At 40.6% G+C, this 24,128-nt stretch overlaps 1 protein-coding gene across 4 annotated transcripts in view; it reads left to right on the forward strand.

The window, feature by feature from the left end:
• Positions 1 to 24,128, forward strand: part of Shroom2 (shroom family member 2) — a 181,587-nt gene that overhangs the window by 78,160 nt on the left and 79,299 nt on the right. The window lies entirely within an intron of this gene.

A 24,128-nucleotide genomic window follows, 5' to 3' on the forward strand; every position in this document is an offset into this window, starting at 1 on the left:
TACTTGACAGTAACAACCTCAAGGAGAAAAGATTACTTTTGGGCTCATGATTTCAAGAGATTTCTGCCCATCACAGTAGAGAAGGACTGGGTTTGATAGCGGTAGAAGTATTTTGCAGACTCCTTGTCTTAGTCAGGGTTTCTATTCCTGCACAAACATCATGACCAAGAAGCAAGTTGGGGAGGAAAGGGTTTATTCAGCTTACACTTCCATACTGCTGTTCATCACCAAGGAAGTCAGGACTAGAACTCATGCAGATCTGGAAGCAGGAGCTGATGCAGAGGCCATGGAGGGATGTTCTTTACTGGCTTGCTTCCCCTGGCTTGCTCAGCCTACTCTCTTATAGAACCCAAGACTACCAACCAAGAGATGGTCCCACCCACAAGGGGCCTTTCCCCCTTGATCACTAATTGAGAAAATGCCTTACAGTTGTATCTCATGGAGGCATTTCCTCAACTGAAGCTCCTTTCTCTGTGGTAACTACAGCTGTGTCAAGTTGACACAAAACTAGCCAGTACACTCCTCCTTCACAGTTTTGCTGACTAAGAAGCAGAAGAGATGAATTGGAACTAGAGTTGAGCTCAAACTGTCAAGGGCTTGCCCTCAGTAACCTTCTTCCAGTAGCCAGACCCCACCTCCCTAAGGCTCTACTGTCTTCAAAACACAAGCTGTTGGGGGCAGTCTACTCCCAATAAGGGAATATATTGTTGCCTGTTGTTCATAGAAGATGAAGGGCAGGTAGTTTTGATTACTTTTGTTTGTTTGTTCATTTGTTTTTTAAGAAAAAGTTTCTTTGTGTAGAACTGGCTGTCCTGGAACTCACTCTGTAGACCAGGCTAGTGTCAAACTCACAGAAGTCCCCAATGCCTCTGCTCCCTAGGTGTGGGGACTAAAGACAGGTGCCATCACTCCCCCCACCCCCCAGCCTGTTTAACTCTTAAGCATAAAAGACAAGAGTGGGTGTGTCATAGATGCAAGTAACAGATACTAGGTTCATAGTATTGTGCTGCAGTTTGGGGGACAAACTGCATGTTCCTATAACTGTTCCTATAAAGATTGGGGGTTGGCACTTAGATGATGCTAAGAAAATGAAATTAGGGACTTAATACTTTCTTTTTTTTGGTTTTTTTTTTTGAGACAGGGTTTCTCTGTATAGCCTTGGCTGTCCTGGAACTCACTCTGTAGACCAGGCTGGCCTCGAACTCTGAAATCTGCCTGCCTTTGCCTCCCAAGTACTGGGATTAAAGGCGTGCGCCACCACCGCCCGGCGGGACTTGATACTTTTATGTACAGGATAAAAACAGTACTACCATGAGAAAACTTTTATTTTTTCAGAGATTTCAGGCATGTGCCTCTGAGACTTGTTGCATGTCTGTTTTTATAGAATCAATGGAGTTGTTGATTTAATTAAAAAGTTAAATCAATATTGATGCATGCAGTATATGTGAAGCAGAAGCAGGTGGATCACTGTGAGTTTGAACATATAAATATGTATACTTGTGCTTTTCTCAAAAGTTAAGTAAACATTTACTTCAGATTTTATCACACACTGAAAAACATACTTCTACAGAGCAACTCTCCCTTTCCCTCCCCACACCCCCCCTTGTTTTTTAGCTGCAGGCAGAATCCAGGGTAGAGGCTCAGAGACGAGTAAGGAGAGGCTGGGGAGGTAGTTCAGTGGGTAAAGCACACAGGTGTGTGGACTGGCGTTCAAATCCCCAGCACTTGAAAAGCAGAGACAGGATCCCTGGAGCAAGCGGGCTAGTTAGATTAGCCAAATCAGTGAGTTCTGTGTTCAACCAGAGGAACATTTCTCTCCCTAAGGATATAAAGTAAATAGGGATCAAGTAAGATATAAGATAACAAATTACAAGATAAAAAAATTTAATTTTTACATACTATGTGTGCAGTCCAATGCTTGGGAGCCCTTGTACACATGCAATAAATAAATAAAGAAAGAAAAGTGTTATCAACCCTTATTTCTAAGTGGGATATGCTTTTGAATGCCTTTTGTTTATGTTTTGGCAGTACTAGAGATCAGACCCAGGTACTGTTATGTGCTAAGCAGGTGCTCTACCACTGAACTACAGCACTTCCAGTCCTAAACACCCCTTTAATCAGACCTTGTAGCTCAGAAGATATAATTTCAGAAGGTGGAATATGAGGTATCATTAATGTATAATTCCTTGATTACCTCATGACCCCTCAGAAGGAAGTTGTCTTGTTTAGGAATGCTATTGCTATGATGAGACACCATGACCGAAGCAACTTGAGGAGGACAGGGTTTATCTGGCTTAAACTTCCATATTACTGTTCATCATTGAAGGAAGGCAGAACAAGACAGGAGCCAATGCAGAGGCCATGGAGGAATGCAGCTTACTAGCTTGCTCTTTCTTGCTATAAGAAAGTTCAGCCTACTTTTTAAATAGAAGCCAGGACCACCAGCCCAGGGGTGGCACCACCCAAAATGGGTTGGGCTCTCCCCTATAAGTCACTAATTAAGAAAATGCCTTATAGCTGGGTCTTAGGCATTTTTACAGTTGAGGTCCCCTCATTTCAGGCAGGTTGACATAAAACCAGTACAGAAGTCCTTTGTTGTCATGAGATGCAATTAGTCTTAGTCAAGTGATGGTCATGGGAGGATGCTAATTCTAGAGGTAAGACTAGGAGTGACACATTGCCTCTGGGAATTGTCACTGCCTCTTAAACCTCATTCTTTGGTCGTGAGGGGCTAGAACTCCCACCCTTTGACTAACTTGACTTTTGAATAGGGAAGATACAAATTTCAAATCCCTTCAACTGGGCATATGAATTCTTAGCATAGGATTTTTTTTTTTCTTTTGAGACAGGGTCTCACTGTATAGTCTTGGCTAGCCTTGAACTTGTAGACCCTCAAAAAGATCACCTACCTCCACCTTTAACATGCTGGAATTGAAGGTACCACCACACCAAATGTAGCAATGGAATTTTTTTTCCGTCAGAAGGTAGTATGTACAGAAACATGGAACAGGTTTCATAAGTCCGCTTCTTTTTAGTGTCAAATCTGGTGTTTTAAGTGTGTGTGCCCATGGGTTTAGTTGGGGAAAAATAGTTTTATTTTTTACTTTGCATTTCTATAATTATGAGGTAAAGCGGGCATTGCTACATATATTTCTTTTTCTTTTTTGTTTGTTTGTTTGTTTTTTGAGACAGGGTTTCTCTGTATAGCCCTGCTGGCTGTCCTGGAACTCACTTTGTAGACCAGGCTGGCCTCGAACTCAGAAATTCGCCTGCCTCTGCCTCCCAAGTGCTGGGATTAAAGGCGTGCGCCACCACGCCCGGCTGCTACATATATTTCTTAATGTGCTTGATATAATTGTTTTGAATCTTGAATTATATGAGGATATCAATAGATGAACTAAAGCCTATTTAAAATATGTCAGTGCCACCTAGGAAGCAAAGAGAGGAGACCATAAAGCTTTTACTGGCTGGTATAGCCAAAAAGATGTGTAAAACATTTCAGGAAGAAGAATTAAACTTTACTCCTGAAGGCTTGATGGAAGCCATTATGGAGAACTCCTATTTTTGTATTCTACACGCTGTTTCCTTTAAATACGGAGTATAGACAATTATTTGTGTTAAGTAAATAAAAGTGATTAGTTTAAGTAGGAAGATTTTTAAAACAAAGCAGTTTATTCAAGCATTTATCTGAAACATTTTAACAACATACTTAGTGTTTTAAATTTTTGTAAATAATTTTGTATGAATTGTAAGTAATAAGGGTAGGTATTATTCAAATTTGACATGGTTCTGTTTAGAGATGTGAAGACAGTTCCCACGCTGGTAAATTAGTTAATATTAGGATTTTTGTGTGTTTCTTAGTGCATGGTGAATAATTATTGTTAATCTTAAAGATAAACATAATAAAGCCATTCAACACTCCAGAATAACAGGCTTCATTTCAAATAAACCAGTTGTTTTTAAAAATTCAGCATGTATTCATTCACTTTTTTCTCCATGCTCCTGACAACCACTCAATCTGCTTTCTGTACCGTGTATTAGTTAGCATTTACTAGTATTATATATTTTATATTGAGTTCCAAGGTGGAACAGGCCTTCTCACAAAAACTTCAAGACTTGGGGTGGCTCCATAGTAAACATGTGCTCAGCACCTAAGGCCCAGGTTGATTCTGAGCACCCAAAGAAGAGTCTAGCTCACAAAAAGTCACTCTGAAAGTGACTCATAGCGTGTAGCTGTTAACATTTGAATTGTTGTCCCAGCATAGACTCCTCTCCCCTTAATGACAGCTGCTCCCTGCTTTTATTTCCCGTGTTTCTTTTATCTTAGTTTGTGAGGTAGCCAGGGGAACAGCCAACTGGAATGAGATTTCAATAGGGCAGTTTCACAAAGCCATGGTATCTTGTTTCACAAGGCCCTGCAATCTTGTCCTCTTTGAGAAGCAGTGCCCTGACTTTAATGCCTGAAGGGACATGGTGATATCTGTATTCCCAGTGAAGATTCTTCCACAGACAAAAGAGAATGGTTACTTTTCTCAGGGTTAGCTGGGGAAGAAGAGAACTTCAACTATCATCTCCAGAAAGAGCACATGTTCTTCATGAGGTCCAGGTGGCATTCGGGGCTCTTGAGCAGTAGGGTGGGGGACTCTATAGGAGCCAGATCTGTGGGGCTATCACAGGTTGAGTCAGCATGCCTACCTTGTTCTTTGGTGTCCAAGGTGTTTGATGTTTCAGTGTGTCCCTTTGCAGTGCTATGTAGTTTTTAGTATATATTTGTTTGTCTCTATAGAGTTGTCACCTGCTTTGTCCTCCTCAGTGCACAGTTCTGCACCTGGTGATTTCATGGATAAGGGCTGGCATGGATCTGGGCTCTAAGGTTTTCACAGAAGGCTACAGATTTTTTGTTGGGGACCAGTGTTGCGGTAAATCTTCAACCCAAATATGCCCCAACAATGAAAACACGACTCAGTTATTATGAATACATGCTGTGCGCCTAGATTGGGCAGTTCTACTGCTACATTATCATCCACATCAATGACACCCCTTAGAACCTGCGGTATCTCCAGGCCATGTGTTTCTGCTCCGCTTTTCTTCTTCTTCCTCCTCCTCTGCGTCCTCTCCTCTTCCATTTTCTCCTCCTTCTCTCTCTTCACCTTCTGCTCCACCTTCCCTTTATCTGCCCTATCATCAGCTCTCGTTTATTATACAAATTAAGTTGGGAAGCAGGTTTACAGGAAATCACCTGAGTGCTGACTCTTTCCTAGTTCGCAACCCTCACAGGACAATGGAATTAACATTAAACATAATTAGCTCCAGGGCATCCACAATTTAGCAGTATTGGTTTGGCCACTCAGTTGGATTAAAAACAGAGGGGGGCAGAGACACAAGGACTTAGAGAGCTCAGCCTGGTCTAGAATGAGTTTAATGACACTTTGGGTACTTTTTGAGATGCTGTCTCAAAATAATAACCATAAAGTAAGTCTGGGGGATACAGCTCAGTAATTGGAATACTTATCTAGCATATGTACCAAAACCACACCAAAATGTACACATGAACCCTAGGGAAAATTTCTTTTAAATATTATGCCATAAATTATTTTTATAATGCTGATCTATTTTCAATCTTTTTTTTCCTTTACAATGAAGTATAGCTGCCTTATTTTAAATCTTACCCTGGTAGTTCATTGTAATCCTGTCCTAGATTACATGCCATTTTGTTGGGGACAAGCCAGGGTAGGTTTGATTCATGTTACTTGTGTCTTTGCTGGTAGCCATAAACCGTCTTGTGAATCTAATTATATCTCCTAAGCTTTCACTCAGTAGCAGCTTAACACCAAAGAGGAGGCTTTTCTTTTGCTGGAAGCTGCAAGGGTTAGACAGCCTGCATCAGATGGTTACACATTTTGCAGAAAGCAGGCTTCAAAAGCTGGGGAGTAGACTTGCTTGCTGGGAGCAAGTTTCTTGCAGCATTTATCACTCTCTAATGTTGCAGAGTTTCATTGCCATCAACTTCAGACTAGTACTTTATTGTGCTCTCCTCTGCCCTGGCCTCTGCCATGGCTTTGAGAGTGTAGCTGGAGTTCCTCCGTGCTAATTATTAGCACAGATGTTCCTGTGAGTGGCAACTTTCAGTGAGTGGTATGGGTTTTGAGACAGCAACAGATCCTTTGTCTCCTATTTCCTCTCCTCTTCTCTTCTCTCCTTTCCAGTGAGCCTTTCCTTGGTGGAGTTCTCCCAAAATAGGGACTCTTGGGATGTGGGGTTTCTATGGGTATCAAGTGAAATCCATACGTTACAGTAGCTTGCTGTTCTTTGCTAATGGCTTAGGGTATTATTTCTATTCTGTGAGCTTTGGGGGCATGCTACTTTGCTTATTTACTTGTTGAAGCAGAGATGTTGAACTTTATAGCCTGATTTGTTTGCCCTTCTTTCAGTATTTTCTTTATGAAAGTCAAGAAAATAAATAAAACCACATAGTTCATAAGAGTTTTATCTTGAATTTGGACGTAGATATAGCTTAAGTAATTTAATCAGATGAGTCTCTGAAACATTTAATTTTCTAGGTCAAAGTTAAGACTTTTGTTTTTCCTTCTTTCTTCATTGTGAAAATAAAGAACTGGATCTTTATGAAGGTTGTATGCATACTGTAACTAAGACATGCAAATAACATTTATAAAGTTCAATTTGGCAGAAGTATTGTCTAATGAGTCATAATGAGTAAAAGAGACAATACTTTGAAATCATTGATGGCTTTTAGTTTTCATTAGTTATACTATTTTGTTAATTTTTTGGTAATACATAATAATAGATTTTATTATGACATTTCCTTGCATATAATTATCACTATACTTTGCCTTTTGTTTTCCTCTGGTGCTAAGGACTGAACCCAGGGCCTTGCTGATGCTAGGTAAGCATCTTATTATTGAATCCCATCCCAACCCCATTGATGGTTTTTAATATATTAAGAGACACATATTTACTATATCAAAAGAGACATTAAGAGAAACTGTTATTTTTGTTTATTTCAAGTTTCTAAAGGAACTTGGTTTTTTTTTTTTTTTCCGAGACAGGGTTACTTTGTGTAGCCCTGGCTGTCCCGGAACTCACTTTGTAGACCAGGCTGGCCTTGAACTCAGAAATCTGCCTGCCTCTGCCTCCCAAGTGCTGGGATTGAAGGTGTGCACCACCAACACACAGCAAGAACTTGTTTCTTTTTGTTTAGTTTTTGAGACAAAGTTTCACTAGGCCCAGGTTGGCCTCAAACATGAGATCTTTCTACTTCAGGTTTCAAAATCTGGGATTACAGTGTGTGCCATGGCACTCATCTCAGAGGAACCATAAATTGTATAATTAGCTTTACATGTTACGGATTATCTCATTTTGAGATCTGAGGAATTAAGTTGTAAATTGTAGCATTAACAATGCAGCTTATATTTTCATTTGTGGTTCTATACCATAGATTCATATTCTATATCAATATTCTTCTCTGAATTTATATTCTTTTTAAAATTATTATTAGATATTTTCTTTCTATACATTTCAAATTTCAAAGGCTATCCCAAAAGTTCCCTATACCCTCCCCCCGCCCGGCTCCCTTAACCATCTACTCCCTCTTCTTGGCCCTGGCATTCCCCTATACTGGGGCATATAAAGTATGCAATACGAAGGGGCCTCTCTTCCCAATGATGGCTGACTAGGCCATCTTCTGCTACATATGCAGCTAGAGACACGAGCTCTGGGGGTACTGCTTAGTTCATATTGTTGTTCCACCTATAGGGTTTCAGACCCCTTCAGCTCCTTGTGTGCTTTCGCTAGCTTCTCCATTGGGGGCCCTGTGTTCCATCTTATAGATGACTGTGAGCATCCACTTCTGTATTTGCCAGGCACTGGCATAGCCTCATACGAGACAGCTATACCAGGGTCCCTTCAGCAAAATCTTTATGGCATATGCAATAGTGTCTGGGTTTGGTGACTGATTATGGGATAGATCCCCGGGTGGGTAGTCTCTGGATAGTCCATCCTTTCGTCTTAGCTCCAAACTTTGTCTCTGTAACTCCTTTCATGGGTATTTTGTTCCCTATTCTAAGGAGGAATGAAGTATCCACCCATTAGTCTTCTCTCTTCTTGATTTTCTTGTGTTTTACATATTGTATCTTGGGTGTTCTATGTTTCTGGGCTAATATCAACTTATCAGTGAGTGCATATCTAATGGCTTTTGTGATTGGGTAACCTCACTAAGTATGATATCCTCCAGATACATCCATTTATCCAACAATTTCATAAATTGATTGTTTTTAATAGCTGAGTAGTACTCCACTATGTAAATGTACCACATTTTCTGTATCCATTCTTCTGTTGAGGGACATCTGGGTTCTTTCCAGCTTCTGGCTATTATAAATAAGGCTGCTATGAACATAGTGGAGCATGTGTTCTTATTGCCAGTTGGAACATCTTCTGGGTATATGCCCAGGAGAGGTATTGCTGTATCTTCCTGTAGTATTATGTCCAGTTTTCTGAGGAACCTCCAGATTGATTTCCAGAGAGGTGGTACAAGCTTGCAATCCCACCAGCAATGGAGGAGTGTTCCTCTCTCTCCACATACTCTCCAGGATCTGCTGTCACCTGAATTTTTGACCTTAGCCATTCTGACTGGTGTGAGGTGGAATCTCAAGGTTGTTTTGAGTTGCATTTCCCTGATGATTAAGGATGTTGTACATTTTTTCAAGTGCTTCTCAGCCATTTGGTATTCCTCAGTTGAGAATTCTTTGTTTAGCTCTGTACCCCGTTTTTTTAATGGGGTTATTTGAATTTCTGGAGTCCAGCTTCTTGAGCTCTTTGTATATATTGGATATTAGTCCCCTATCAGATTTAGGATTGGTAAAAATCCTTTCCCAATCTGTTGGTGGCCTTTTTGTCTTATTGACAGTGTCTTTTGCCTTATAGAAGCTTTGCAATTTTATGAGGTCCCATTTGTCAATACTTGATCTTACAGCACAAGCCATTGCTGTTCTGTATAGGAATTTCCCCCCTGTGCCCATATCTTTGAGGCTCTTCCCCACTTTCTCCTCTATAAGTTTCAGTGTCTCTGGTTTTATGTGGAGGTCTTTGATCCACTTCGACTTGAGCTTTATGCAAGGAGATAAGAATGGATCAATTTGCATTCTTCTACATGATGACCACCAGTTGTGCCAGCACCATTTGTTGAAAATGCTGTCTTTTTTCTACTGGATGGTTTTAGCTCCCTTGTCAACAAAGATCAAGTGACCATAGGTGTGTGGATTCATTTCTGGGTCTTCAATTCTATTCCATTGGTCTACTTGTCTGTCACTGTACCAGTAACATGCAGTTTTTATCACAATTGCTCTGTAGTACAGCTGAATGTCAGGCATGGTGATTCCCACAGAGGTTCTTTTATTGTTGAGAATAGTTTTTGCTATCCTAGGTTTTTTATTATTATTCAAGATGAATTTGCAAATTGTCCTTTCTATCTCAGTGAAGAATTGAGTTGGAATTTTGATGGGGATTGCTTTTGGCAGGATAGCCATTTTTACTATATTAATCCTGCCAATCCATGAGCATGGGAGATCTTTCCATCTTCTGAGATCTTCTTTAATTTCTTTCTTCAGAGACTTGAAGTTTTTATTATACAGATCTTTCACTTCCTTAGTTAGAGTCACGCCAAGATATTTTATATTATTTGTGACTATTGTGAAGGGTGTTTCCCTAATTTCTTTCTCAGCCTGTTTATCCTTTGTGTAGAGAAAGGCCATTGACTTGTTTGAGTTAATTTTATATCCAGCCACATCACTGAAGCTGTTTATCAGGTTTAGGAGTTATCTGGTGGAATTTTTAGGGTCACTTATATATACTATCATATCATCTGCCAATAGTGATATTTTGACTTCTTCCTTTCTAGTTTGTATCCCCTTGACCTCCTTTTGTCAAATTTCTCTGGCTAGAATTTCAAGTACTATATTGAATAGGAAGGGAGAAAGTGGGCAGCCTTGTCTAATCCCTGATTTTAGTGGGATTGCTTCGAGTTTCTCTCTATTTAGTTTGATGTTGGCAACTGGTTTGCTGTATATTGCTTTTATCATGTTTAGGTATGGGCCTTGAATTCCTGATCTTTCCAATAACTTTTCCATGAAGGGGTGTTAGATTTTGTCAATTGTTTTGTCATCATTTATCAAGATGATCATGTGTTTTTTGTTGTTGTTGTTTGTTTTGTTTTTTTGGGGGGGTGGTTTGGTTTTTCGAGACAGGGTTTCTCTGTGTAGCCTTGGCTGTCTTGGAACTCACTTTTTAGAACTGGTTGGCCTCAAACTCAGAAATCCGCCTGCCTGTGCCTCCCAAGTGCTGGGATTAAAGGCGTGCGCCTGGCGATCATGTGGTTTTTGTCTTTGAGTTTGTTTATACAATGGATTACGTTGATTGATTTTCATCCCTGCATCCCTGGGATGAAACCTACTTGGTCAGGATGGATGATTGTTTTGATGTGTTCTTAGATTCGGTTTGCTAGGATTTTATTGAGTATTTTGCATCGATATTCATAAGGGAAATTGGCCTGAAGTTCTCTTTCTTTGTTGGATCTTTGTGTGGTTTAGGTAGCAGAGTAATTGTTGCATCATAGAATGAATTGGGTAGAGTACCTTCTGTTTATGTTTTGTGGAATAGTTTGAGAAGAGTTGGAATTAGGTCTTCTTTGAAGGTCTGATAGAACTCTGCACTAAACCCATCTGGTCCTGGGCTTTTTTTGGATGGGAGACTATTGATGACTGCTTCTATTTCTTTAGGGGAAATGGGACTGTTTAGATCGTTAATCTGATCCTGATTTAACTTTAGTACCTGGTATCTGTCTAGGAAGTTGTCCATTTCATCCAGGTTTTCTAGTTTTGTTGAGTATAGCCTTTTGTAGTAGGATCTGATGATGTTTTGAATTTCCTCAGGTTCTGTCGATATGTATCCTTTTTCGTTTTTGATTTTGTTAATTAGGATACTGTTCCTGTGCCCTCTAGTGAGTCTGGTTAAGGGTTTATCTAGCTTGTTGATTTTTTCAAAGAACCAACTCCTGGTTTGGTTGATTCTTTGAATAGTTCTTTTTGTTTCCACTTGGTTGATTTCAGCCCTGAGTTTGATTATTTCCTGGTGTCTACTCCTCTTGGGTGAATTTGCTTCCTTTAGTTCTAGAGCTTCAGGTGTGCTGTCAGGCTGCTAGTGTATGCTCTCTCTAGTTTCTTTTTGAGGCACTCAGGGCTATGAGTTTTCCTCTTAGGGCTGCCTTCATTGTGTCCCATAAGTTAGGGTATGTTGTGGATTCATTTTCATTAAACTCTTAAAACGTCTTTAATTTCTTTCTTTATTTCATCCATGACCAAGGAATCATTGAGTAGATTGTTCTTCAGTGAATGTTGGCTTTCTATTATTTTTGTTATTATTGAAGATCAGCCTTAGTCCGTGGTGATCAGATAGGATGCATGGGATAATTTCAATATTTTTGTATCTGTGGAGGCCTGTTTTGTGATCAAGTGAATGGTCAATTTTGGAGGAGATACCATGTGGTGCTGAGAAGAAGGTATATCCTTTTGTTTTAGGATAAAATGTTGTGGAGATATCTATTAAATCCATTTGTTTCATAACTTCCGTTAGTTTCACTGTGTCCCCGTTTAGTTTCTGTTTCCATGCTCTGTCCATTGGTGAAAGTGGTGTGTTGAAGTCTCCCACTATTATTGTGTGAGGTGCAATGTGTGCTTTGAGCTTTACTAAAGTTTCTTTAATGAATGTGGCTCCTCTTGCATTTGGAGCATAGATATTCAGAATTGAGAGTTCATCTTGGTAGATTTTACCTTTGATGAGTATGAAGTGCCCTTCCTTGTCTTTTTTTGATAACTTTGGGTTGGAAGTCAATTTTATTCCATATTAGAATGGCTACTTCAGCTGGTTTCTTGGGACCATTTGCTTGGAAAATTGTTTTCTAGCCTTTCACTCTGAGGTATTGTGTGCCCTTTTCCTTGAGGTGGGTTTCCTGTAAGCAACAAAATGTTGGGTCCTGATTGTGTAACCAGTCTATTAGTCTATGTCTTTTTTAATTGGGAAATTTGAGTCCATTGATCTTAAGAGAAATTAAAGAAAAGTAATTGGTGCTTCCTGTCTTTTTGTTGTTAAAGTTGGGATTCTGTTCTTGCGGCTCTCTTCTTTTAGGTTTGTTGAAGGATTACTTTATTGCTTTTTCTACGGTGTAGTTTCTGTCCTTGTGTTGTGTTTTCCCTTTATTATTCTTTGAAGGGCTGGATTCGTGGAAAGATATTGTGTGAATTTGGTTTTGTCATGGAATACTTTGGTTTCTCCATCTATGTTAATTGAGAGTTTGGCTGGGTATAGTAGCCTGGGCTGGCATTTGTGTTCTTTTAATGTCTGCATAACATCTGTCCAGAATATTTTGGCTTTCATAGTCCCTGGTGAGAAGTCTGGAGTAATTCTAGTAGGTCTGCCCTTATATGTTACTTGACCATTTTCCCTTACTGCTTTTAATATTCTATCTTTATTTAGTGCATTTGTTGTTCTGATTATTATGTGTCGGGAGGAATTTCTTTTCTGGTCCAGTCTATTTGGAGTTTCTTGTATGTTCATGGGCATCTCTTTCTTTAGGTAGGGAAGTTTTTTTCTATCATTTTGTTGAAGATATTTGCTGGCCCTTTAAGTTGAAAATCTTTATTCTCATCTACTCCTATTTTCTGTAGGTTTGGTTTTCTCATTGTGTCCTGGATTTCCTGGATATTTTGAGTTAGGACCATTTTGCATTTTCTTTGATTGTTGTGCCGATGTTCTCTATGGAATCTTCTGCACCTGAGATTCTCTCTTCCATCTCTTGTATTCTGTTGCTGATGCTCGCATCTATGATTCCAGATTTCTTTCCTAGGGTTTCTATCTCTAGTGTTGTCTCATTTTGGGTTTTCTTTATTGTTTCTACTTCCCTTTTTAGGTCTTGGATGGCTTTGTTCAATTCATTCACCTGTTTGGTTGTATTTTCCTGTATTTTTTTAAGGACTTCTACCTCTTTAGCAGTGTTCTCCTATATTTCTTTAAGTGAGTTATTAAAGTCCTTAAAGGCCCGAAACAGGGCCTGTCCCAGAAGATGTGTTGTCTCTGCAGTCTTTATGCTTACCTGCACAGACTGGTCTCCGGATTCGGGACACAAGATGGCTCTCTCAGCTGCTTTGGTGGCCAGAGCCCTCCAGGGCAGACACCTCTCCTCTGGCGGGGAAGGTGCCTGGATGTCTGGAGCCTGAAACGGGATCTGTCCTAGAAGCTGTGTTGCTTTTGCCTGTCCCAGAAGCTGTGTAGCTTCTGCAGTCCACTTGCTCACCCTTCGCAGTCTGTGAGCTGACCTGTGCAGACTGGTTTCTGAGGGATCCGGGACCCATGATGGCTCCCTCACCTGCTCTGAAAGAGCCCTCCTGGACAGACACCTCTCTTCTGGTGGGGAAGATGCTAGGATGTCTGGAGCTCGAAATGGGGTCTCTCCCAGAAGCTGTGTCGCTTCTGTAGTCCGCACTGTCACCTGTGCAGACTAGTCTCTCAACTTATATTCTTTTTAAAAGGATTACTAGTGATGAGATCTACCTAAGATAAGATACTTTAGGAAGAAAGATTTCCCTATATACAGTTGAATTGTAATGAGAAGTATGCTCATGAGATTATGGAGTATTCTTCCTTGATATATGGGAGGAGTGCCAGGACCAGCAGCCCAGCAGGCACCAGGAATTCTGGCAACTTCTCAATGAATTTGCCTGGGCAGGAGGCCCATGTTTTGGTTATGTCCAACATGTTGCTCACCTTTGTTACTACTTGTAGGAGACCTGTGACTCTCAGAGGTATCTGTCCTACCCTTGGCTATGTTTTGAGGATGCCCTGTTTATCAGGGCTGACTACTTGACCTAGGAAAATATACTTTTGATTTCTCACCAAGGGGCAGGGAGAGGTTATATTGGTAGAACTGTAGATGGCTGCCCAGTAGATCACAGAGAGTGAATAAGTGTCACCTTTTCTTACGCTTGTCTCATCAAGTTTGCTACTACTAATCTCTTGATTGTCTTTTAGGAAGGAAGCAAACACACGTCTTACCATATAAAACCTGTGTTTTCTAAAAAAAAGTTTCACTTTGCATTTTGTTTGTTTTGCATCATCTGCTTCATTTATGCAAGGAAAGTGTTCATGTTATGAGAACTGCCTAGCGTGTCTCCCTCCTACCCTCTTGATATTTGCTCTTTTCTCCAGTGCTTAAATATTTCCCTGTCTTTGCCACTCAAGATACTTGTATAACCCAACCCTTACAAAAAAACTCTTTAGAATAGATTCCAGTGAAGTGAATTTTATATAGCCTTTTCGTTGTAGTTAAATTCAAAACTTTTTCATTTAATGAAGTTGCATTGTTAATGCTTTTATTAATGTGATTATGAAATGTCTGACTAACTCAGTTGTGGCACATGCCTGTAATTCCAGTTCTCAGAGGCAAGAAGAGCAAGAGTTCCAGGCTAGCATAGAGTGTATAAGGTGACACTTTGAAAAATACAAACTAATTAAACTAACTAACTAACTAACTAAATAACTTAGGCCCTTTTGCCTGTGAGAATTCTAGTATTCTTTCAGGTAGAATAGTTGTTATCATGGTTTGGATAAAGGGTTGGCAAGTATCTGGCCTCCACTATGGAAAATGGCTGTATTAATTTGTTGGTGTATATTTGCTTGTCTGTAGCTGTAGTGAAATGACAGAAACAAGCAATGACAACAAAATCCATAAAAACAAAGTATACAGTTCTTTCTTGAGCATCTTCTCTAGCTTCAGTTTCTAAGCACAATCAAATATAAATGTTGTTCATTTATTGTCATTATTACTATTTTCAGTTTATAGAACTAGGTGGAATTGGGGACTTCCTGAATACCAGGCAAGCACTCTATTCCTGAGCCACATCTCAGGTCTTCGGGTTTATAAAAGTTAAGGACAGGGGCTGGAGAGATGGCTCAGCGGTTAAGGAGCACTGACTGCTCTTTCGAAGGTCCTGAGTTCAATTCCCTGCAACCACATTGTGGCTCACAACCATCCGTAACGAGATCTGGCGCCCTCTTCTGGAGTGTCTGAAGGCAGCTACAGTGTACTTACATATAATAATAATAATAATAATAATAATAATAATAATAATAAAAGTTAAGGATAGAGAGGGTGTTTTTGTAGCTTGGTGCTTTTCCAAAGAAAAGGACCATCCACCCTCATTGATCTGATGTATAATAAAACAGGTGGCAATTTCCCCATAGCTACTTAGCACTTATGGATATAGAGTGACCAAATATGTGAGATATTATTTACTAGTTCTCCAACTATGGAAAACATTGTAAAGAGTGTAAATCAACAGATTTCCTTTGAAAATGTCATCTAATTAATTTTTTTTTTCATTTTAAGACAGGGTCTCAGGTATCCCACATTGGCTGTAAAGTCAGTATGTACAGCCTAAGGATGGCCTTGAACTCCTAGTCCTCCTGTCTCTATTTAAGTGTTGGGATTGCACATTTGTGCCACCAGAACTTGTTGACAAGTGTTATTTAATCAGAATAGCATTTGACTATTCACATTCATCCTGCAGCAGTTGGCTGTTTCCTCCACCTCCACACAGAGTCTTGTCCAGGCTGCCCTTAACTATGCTGTCCTCCTGCCTTAACCTCTCAGGTGCATCAATTATAGGTGTATACCACCATAAACAGTATGCCTACTATTCTTGGTGGTTAACAGACTTAGTGATAGATTTCATGAAAGTAATTTATTTTTATTTTATAATAGAGTTCTTATCTCAAGGCCAAGGTTCAATTCAACATTTTTTTGCTACATGGTGATGCTAATATCAGTCTCTTAGGTTGCCTTTCTATGTGTTATGTATCTTTTGTATATATCATATCTATTTCTTGGTCCTTTTTCTAGAACCTTCTGAATTCTCAAATAACGTTTTATCTGTGGATACCGAACATTACCAGAAGCTCTAAGAAGGAGATTTCTGTTTTGAGACAGGATCTACTGTATGCTTGGATGAATGTGCTTTGATTTTTTTATTTTTATTTTTTGGATATTTTCTGTCTTTACATTTTAAATGTTTTCACCTTTCCAGGTCTCTTCTTCAGAAGCCCCCTATCTCATCCCCCTCCCGCTTCCTCTATGAGGGTGCTCCTCCACCCACCCACCCACTGCAGTCTTCCAGCCCTGGCATTATAGTACACTGGGGCATCGAACAACCTCAGGCTCAAGGGCCTCTCCTCCCACTGATGTCCAACAAGGTCATCCTCTACCACATACGCAGCCAGAGCCATGAGTCCCTCCATGTGTATTCTTTGGTTGGTGGTCCAGTCCCCAGGAGCTCCTGGGGGTCACGCCTATTGCCCTCAGCTCCTTCAGTACCTTCTCCAACCCCTCCATTGGGGACCCCGAGCTCTGGTGGGGAACACCTACCACTGTATTTGTCATGCTCTGGCAGAGCCACTCAGGAGACAGCCATATCAGGCTTCTGTCAGCAAGCACTTTCTGGCATCCACAATAGTATCCAGGTTTGGTTACTGTATGGGATGGATCCCAGGTGGGGCAGTCTCTGTATGGCTTTTCCTTCAGTCTCTGCCCCACACTTTGTCTCTGTATATCCTCCCATGGGTATTTTGTTCATCCTTCTATGAAGCACTCAATGAAGCATTCACATTTTGGTCTTCCTTCTTCTTGGGCTTCATGTGGTCTGTGAATTGAATCTTGGGTATTTTGAACTTTGGGGCTAATATCCACTTATCAGTGAGTGTTTACCATCTGTGTTCTTTTGTGACTGAGTTACCTCACTCAGAATGGTATTTTCAAGTCCCATCTATTTGCCTAAAAATTTCATGAAGTCATTGTTTTTAATAGCTGAGTACTCCATTGTGTAAATGTACCACATTTTCTGTATCCATTCCTCTGTTGAGGGGCATCTGGGTTCTTTCCAGCTTCTGGCTATTATAAATAAGGCTGCTATGAACATAGTGGAACACGTGTCCTTATTACATGTTGGAGCATCTTCTGTGTATATGTCCAGGAGTGGTAAAGCTGGATCCTCCAGTAGTACTATGTCCAATTTTCTGAGGAATCGCCAGACTGATTTCCAGAGTGGTTGTATAAGCTTGCAATCCCACCAGCAATGGAGGAGTATTCCTCTTTCTCCACATCCTCGCCAGCATCTGCTGTCACCTGAGTTTTTGATCTTAGCCATTCTGACTGGTGTGAGGTGGAATCTCAGGGTTGTTTTGATTTGCATCTCCCTGATGATTAAGGATGTTGAACATTTCTTTAGGTGCTTCTCAGTCATTCAAGTTTCTTCAGTTGAGGATTCTGTTTTGCTCTGTACACCATTTTTAAAAAGGGTTATTTGGTTCTCTGGAGTCTAAATTCTTGGGTTCTTTTTATATATATTGGATATTAGTCCTCTTTCAGATGTGAGATTGGTAAAAGATCTTTTCCCAATCTGTTGGTTGTTGTTTTGTCTTATTGACAGTGTCTTTTGCCTTACAGAAGCTTTGCAATTTTATGAGGTTCCATTTGTTGATTCTCGATCTTACAGCACAAGCCATTGCTGTTCTGTTTAGGAACTTTTCCCCTGTGCCCATGTGTTTGAGACTTTTCCCCACTTTCTCTTCCTTTAGATTCAGTGCATCTGGTTTTATGTGGAAGTCCTTGATCCACTTAGACTTGAACTTTGTACAAGGAGATAAGAATGGATCAATTCGCATTCTTCTACATGATAACCACCAGTTGAGCCAGCACCATTTGCTGAAAATGCTGTCTTTTTTCCACTGGATGGTTTTAGCTCCTTTGTCAAAGATCAAGTGACCATATGTGTGTGGGTTCATTTCTGGGTCTTCAATTCTATTCCATTGATCTACCTGCCTGTCACTGTAGCAATACCATTCAGTTTTTATCACTATTGCTTTGTAATACAGCTTGAGGTCAGGGATGGTGATTCCTCCAGAAGTTCTTTTATTGTTGAGAATAGTTTTCCCTATCCTGGGTTTTTTGTTATTCCCAATGAATTTGAGAATTGTTCTTTCCAACTCTATGAGGAATTGAGTTGGAATTTTGATGGGGATTGGATTGAATCTGTAGATTGCTTTCAGCAGGATAGCCATTTTCACTATATTAATCCTGCCAATCCATGAGCATGGGAGATCGTTCCATCTTCTGAGATCTTCAATTTCTTTCTTCAGAGACTTGAAGTTCTTGTCATACAGATCTTCGACTTATATTGTTTGTGATTGTTGTGAAGGATGTCATTTTTCTAATTTTTTTTTTGGAGACAGGGTTTCTCTGTGTAGCCCTGGCTGTCCTGGAACTCACTCTGTAGACCAGGCTGGCCTCGAGCTCAGAAATCCACCTGCCTCTGCCTCCCAAGTGCTGGAATCGAAGGTGTGTGCCACCACTGCCCGGCTTCCTAATTTCTTTCTCAGCCTGTTTATCCTTTGTGTAGAGAAAGGCTACTAATTTGTTTGAGTTAAATTTATATTCGGCCACTTTGCTGAAGTTGTTTATCAGATGTAGGAGTTCTCTGGATCATATCATCTGCAAATAGTGGTATTTTGACTTCTTCTTTTCCAATTTGTATCCCTTTGACCTCCTTTTGTTGTTTAATAGCTCTAGGTAGAACTTCAAGTACTATATTGAATAGATATGGAGAGAGGGTGCTTTTTATTGCTTGTGAAGAATTAGTATGTGCAATTGCAAAAAGCCAGCTCAATTCTACTCTTCTCCTACCTTGGGCTTTCCAGAAGCATCCTGCTCAGTTGTGCTGTAAGACTTGTCCCTTTGGGATCTTTTTACAGCAACCCCCAGCCCCCAGCCCTGGCCCCTTGACCAGAAGGTTTCCCACTGGCACGTCTCTAGTCACTGAGACTACCACAGTATTTTCAGTGCATTTTCCTTTTGCCCTTTATAGCAGGGATTTTCCAACCTCTACCTCCTTTTCTCTCTGCTGACAGGAACTAGGTAAGATTCCTTTTGTAAAAGTCCTGGAATGGGGTGGGGGTGGGGCTCCGTTTCCCTAAGACTCCTTCCCTCTAACCTTGGAGGACCCATCATACATCCATCCTCATGGGTTTCTTGGGAAATGATCTCCATAATCAGCTGTAGCTCGGACATGCTGATTCTGTGGCTACTTTTTTTTTTTTTTTTTGAAGAAAGGGGTCTTGCTCTGTAGAAGAGGCTCACTTCAAACTTGTGAGAATCCTTCTGCCTTCACTACCCCAGGGCTAGGATTATAGATGTGAATCACTATACCTTATTTTGTGTCTTTGTTCTTATATATAAGACTCATTAGCCCTGCTGTTACTCCTTAGGGCTATTTATAGTAGTTACATTAATGGCTGCACATTTGAATGTCTTTTGTTTCTCAGCCAACATTATCTGTTCATTGAAGTGAGGCCAGGGAGTTGTACTGGAGTCCTTTTAAATGCTGCTTGATGTGTTAGGCAGCTGGACTATCATGTGTTATTGATCGCGAGTGGCTTGGGTATGGAGTGGAGAGGATAAAGAGGTAGCCTTTCTTTTTCTTTTCTTTCCAGTACTAGTAAAAGGTTGTGACAAAAGGTAAGAAAAATGATAGTTTATTTGGGTGTGCTTCAAAAGTGGGTATGGTGTGAGTTTATTCTGTGACATTCTTTCAGCAGTGGGAAGAGTGACACTAGAAGCAGCTTCCTTGCTCTGGCCAGGGCTGAGATAAGAGACTGTACTGGCTGGGAAAAGAGCAACTGTGAAGCTTTCATCCTTTGACTGCATCTGTTATTGCTGAAGATTGGCCTTTGATGGCTTGTATCAGTTTCATCTGCTGAGTGTATCAGGACATTTGTATCTTTCCTGAATTCTTCTAATGTATAAAAGCAGGGGCTCTCACTCTGGTCCCAAAGGACCAGATCTTATCAGGGACCATGCTCTCATTCACAGCATGAAATCTCTGCAGCACTGCCTAGGAAAGAATGTACTGTTCTGTTAATTTCCCACAGTGCCATTAAACAGTCAACATTTCTTTCTTTTCCTTTCTTCTATTTATTGTTTTGTATAGCTTGTAGCTGCCCTTGTCTCACCTATGGTCCCATAAGTAGCCCCAGTAAACTCACTGGTGCACTAAGCTGGACTTGGGTAGAATTATTTTTCGTTTGTCATCAGTGTCCTGGGGTGAATAGATAGTTGCTCATGTCTTCCCAGGTTGTCAATCACAAACACGCTTTCTCTTGCTTTTCCACTGCCACTCTAGGATTCCCAGCTGTGTTCCGTCTCAGGTGCACTTGGTATGACTGACTTAGGTTTGTATTTTCATCTAACAGCTGGCTCAGCAATTGAAGTACAGCTCCAGAGCTTTGTCTTCAGGACAGACAGCATTTTCCCTCTTGAAGTTACCACTCACTAATTAGAGCATCGGTGGCCCATGTTTTATGAGCCCATTCAGCTGAGAGCATCCCAGAAAGCAGAACTTACTGGAATGATGTTAACCACTTGGCTGGTGTGTTGCTTGCAAGTTAAGTGAACATAAGATATAAAAGATATGTTAGAGCATTTTTGATGATAACACTGTTGAATCTACTAAAAAGTAGTTAGGTCTGAGAGTACAGGCATGTAACCCCACCACTCAGGAAAATCTAGAATTTGTAGCCAGCCTGGGATACATTTCAAGTTCCAAGACTCAGTCTGGGATACACAGTATGGCCTTTTCTCAAAAAAATAGAAAAATAAAAAGTTAAGGAGTTGCTCCTAAGAACCTTTCTAAACAGATCCACTTTCCCCTTATCCTTTCTTTTCTACTACCTCTGGAGGGTGGTGGGCTAAGAGGAAGGTTAAAGTGTTTAAGAACCACCATTAACAATAGGTTTTGAAAAAATTAAGTTACAAGGTAGAAACTGACTCAGAGAGAGAGAGAGAGTGAGTGTTATTTTAGAGGCTTAGTAAGAAAAGGAAGGAAGTGCACAGGTGAGAGCCAGTGTCCACTCTGCATGAAGGTACTTCTTAATTTGTTTGAAAAACTGGAAGTGTGGGTAAATTGCCAGGATCCAGCTAAATTCCATCTCCCTTACCCTGGACCTTCTGAAAGCATCCTGCCTTCTGTGAGCCTTGCCAGGGGTGGGATGTGTTGGCTTTGTATATCTCTCCAAAGGCTGTGGGCTCTCCCACTGCTGCTTTTGAAGTCACTGAGGCCCAAGTATTTCTAGCATATTTCTACGTTGCCCATTTAATGAAGTAAGGCCTTTGTAAATTTTGCCTCTTATGTCATAGATGCTCTAAAACACCAAGCATCCTTCTTCCTTCACTCTCAGTATGTGGAAACAGCCCCCTAACCTCCTTGGTCACTTTCAAGGTAAGGGAATGTTCTGAGCTATTTCCTCAGGCATCCAGGAATTTGAACAGCCACTTAACTCCTTACCACTTGCAGAACTAATTGGGGCAGGACAACCAGACACAGCTTGTATTTGGGGAGGAGGCACAGCCTCACTATCTTCCTAATATTACAAAAATAACCCAATTCATATGTGATTGTTTATTTTTTGAGGAGAGTAAAGGATCCTGTATTTCCTGTGAATAAAGAAAATTTCATTAAAATACTCATGCTAATAATTAACAGAATGTAACAGAAGCTGGGCATTCTGGTGTTCAATCACAATTTTGATTGTAGGTTGCAGAGCAAATTCCAGTTTATCCCAGACTATGTAATAAGAGACTGTCCTCCTCCCCCTCCTTAAATTTTTTTTTTTTTATCACTCTATTCCGGTTTTTATACTGGTAAGATGAAACCAGTTCTTTCAAAAGAAATGTATCCAATATTAGGCTGGGGACTTGGTTTAGTGTGTAATCCACTTGCCATACAAGCATGAACGCCTGTGTTTGGATCTCCAGGATCTATGTAAACCCAGATGCAATAGCACATCCTTATAATACAAGTGTTCCTGCAGCGAAATGGTAGGTTGAGACAGGAGAATTCCTAAAAGCTCATGGGCCAGCTAGCATATCATATGGGGAGACAATCAAAAGACCCTGTCTCAAACAAGAAGGCTTATAAGCTCTGATATCCAAGGTTGTCTTGGAACTAGACATATATTGACTGCAGCATGGGTGCCTGCACGTATATACACAAACCTGTACTGACATGCAAACACATAGGTGCATGCACACACACAAATTTTTTTAAATGAAGTAAAATCAGTTTGTTGTACATTTAAGGCAGTTGATTTCAGGAAAAGTTACAAGAGGATCAACAGTAATATCTTTCTTGTTCTTTCCATGACCTAGACTCTGGGAACAAACTCGCTACTATTAGGCACTTCAGGCTGTTTGTCTCTTCTGCTGTGACATACACTGGGTTATATCTGTGTCCTATACCCATATTACTAGAGAGGACTGGTTTTAAGTCCCTGCATGGGGGGAAACAGGAGAGCCTAATTTCTAAGTGGATTTCAAATGTTCTTGTCACCTGAGAATGGGTAGAACTAGTGGGGGCCAGTAGGTGGCATCAGAGAACACACCATCTCTTCAGAATTGTGAATGACAAGCCAACTAGCCACTAGATGCTGTTTCTTTTTTTTTTTTTTAATATTTTTTTATTACGTATTTTTCTCAATTACATTTCCAATGCTCTCCCAAAAGTCCCCCATACCCTCCTCCCCCCCCGACTTCCCTACCCACCCATTCCCATTTTTTGGCCCTGGCGATCCCCTGTACTGGGGAATATAAAGTTTGTGTGTCCAATGGGCCTCTCTTTCCAGTGATGGCCGACTAGACCATCTTTTGATACATATGCAGCTAGAGACAAGAGCTCCAAGGTACTGGTTAGTTCAGAATGTTGTTCCACCTATAGGGTTGCAGATCCCTTTAGCTCCTTGGGTACTTTCTCTAGCTCCTCCATTGGGGGCCCTGTGATCCATCCAATAGCTGACTGTGAGCATCCACTTCTGTGTTTGCTAGGCCCCGGCATAGTCTCACAAGAGACAGCAATATCTGGGACCTTTCAGCAAAATCTTGCTAGTGTATGCAATGGTGTCAGCGTTTGGAATCTGATTATTCGGTGGATCCCTGTATATGACAGTCTCTAGATGGTCCATTCTTTCATCACAGCTCCAAACTTTGTCTCTGTAACTCCTTCCATGGGTGTTTTGTTCCCAATTCTAAGAAGGGGCACAGTGTCCACACTTTGGTCTTCATTCTTCTTGAGTTTCATGCTTTTAGCAAATTGTATCTTATATCTTGGGTATCCTAAGTTTTGGGCTAATATCCACTTATCAGTGAGTACATATTGTGTGAGTTCCTTTGTGATTGTGTTACCTCACTCAGGATGATGCCCTCCAGATCCATCCATTTGGCTAGGAATTTCATAAATTCATTCTTTTTAATAGCTGAGTAGTACTCCATAGTGTAAATGTACCACATTTTCTGTATCCATTCCTATGTTGAGGGGCATCTGGGTTCTTTCCAGCTTCTGGCTATTATAAATAAGGCTGCTATGAACGTAGTGGAGCATGTGTCCTTCTTACCGGTTGGGACATTTTCTGGATATATGCCCAGGAGAGGTATTGCAGGATCCTCCAGTAGTACTATGTCCAATTTTCTAAGGAACCGCCAGACTGATTTCCAGAGTGGTTGTACAAGCTTGCAATCCCACCAACAATGGAGGAGTGTTCCTCTTTCTCCACATCCTCGCCAGCATCTGCTGTCACCTGAGTTTTTGATCTTAGCCATTCTGACTGGTGTGAGGTGAAATCTTAGGGTTGTTTTGATTTGCATTTCCCTGATGATTAAGGATGTTGAACATTTTTTTCAGGTGCTTCTCTGCCATTCGGTATTCCTCAGGTGAGAATTCTTTGTTCAGTTCTGAGCCCCATTTTTTAATGGGGTTATTTGATTTTCTGGAGTCCACCTTCTTGAGTTCTTTATATATATATTGGATATTAGTCCCCTATCTGATTTAGGATAGGTAAAGATCCTTTCCCAATCTGTTGGTGGTCTTTTTGTCTTATTGATGGTGTCTTTTGCCTTGCAGAAGCTTTGCAGTTTCATGTGGTCCCATTTGTCAATTCTCGATCTTACAGTGCAAGCCATTGCTGTC

Source organism: Mus caroli, unplaced genomic scaffold, assembly GCF_978045245.1.
Source record: "Mus caroli unplaced genomic scaffold, Mus_caroli_1 scaffold_5, whole genome shotgun sequence".
NCBI classification, from domain to species: Eukaryota; Metazoa; Chordata; class Mammalia; order Rodentia; family Muridae; genus Mus; species Mus caroli.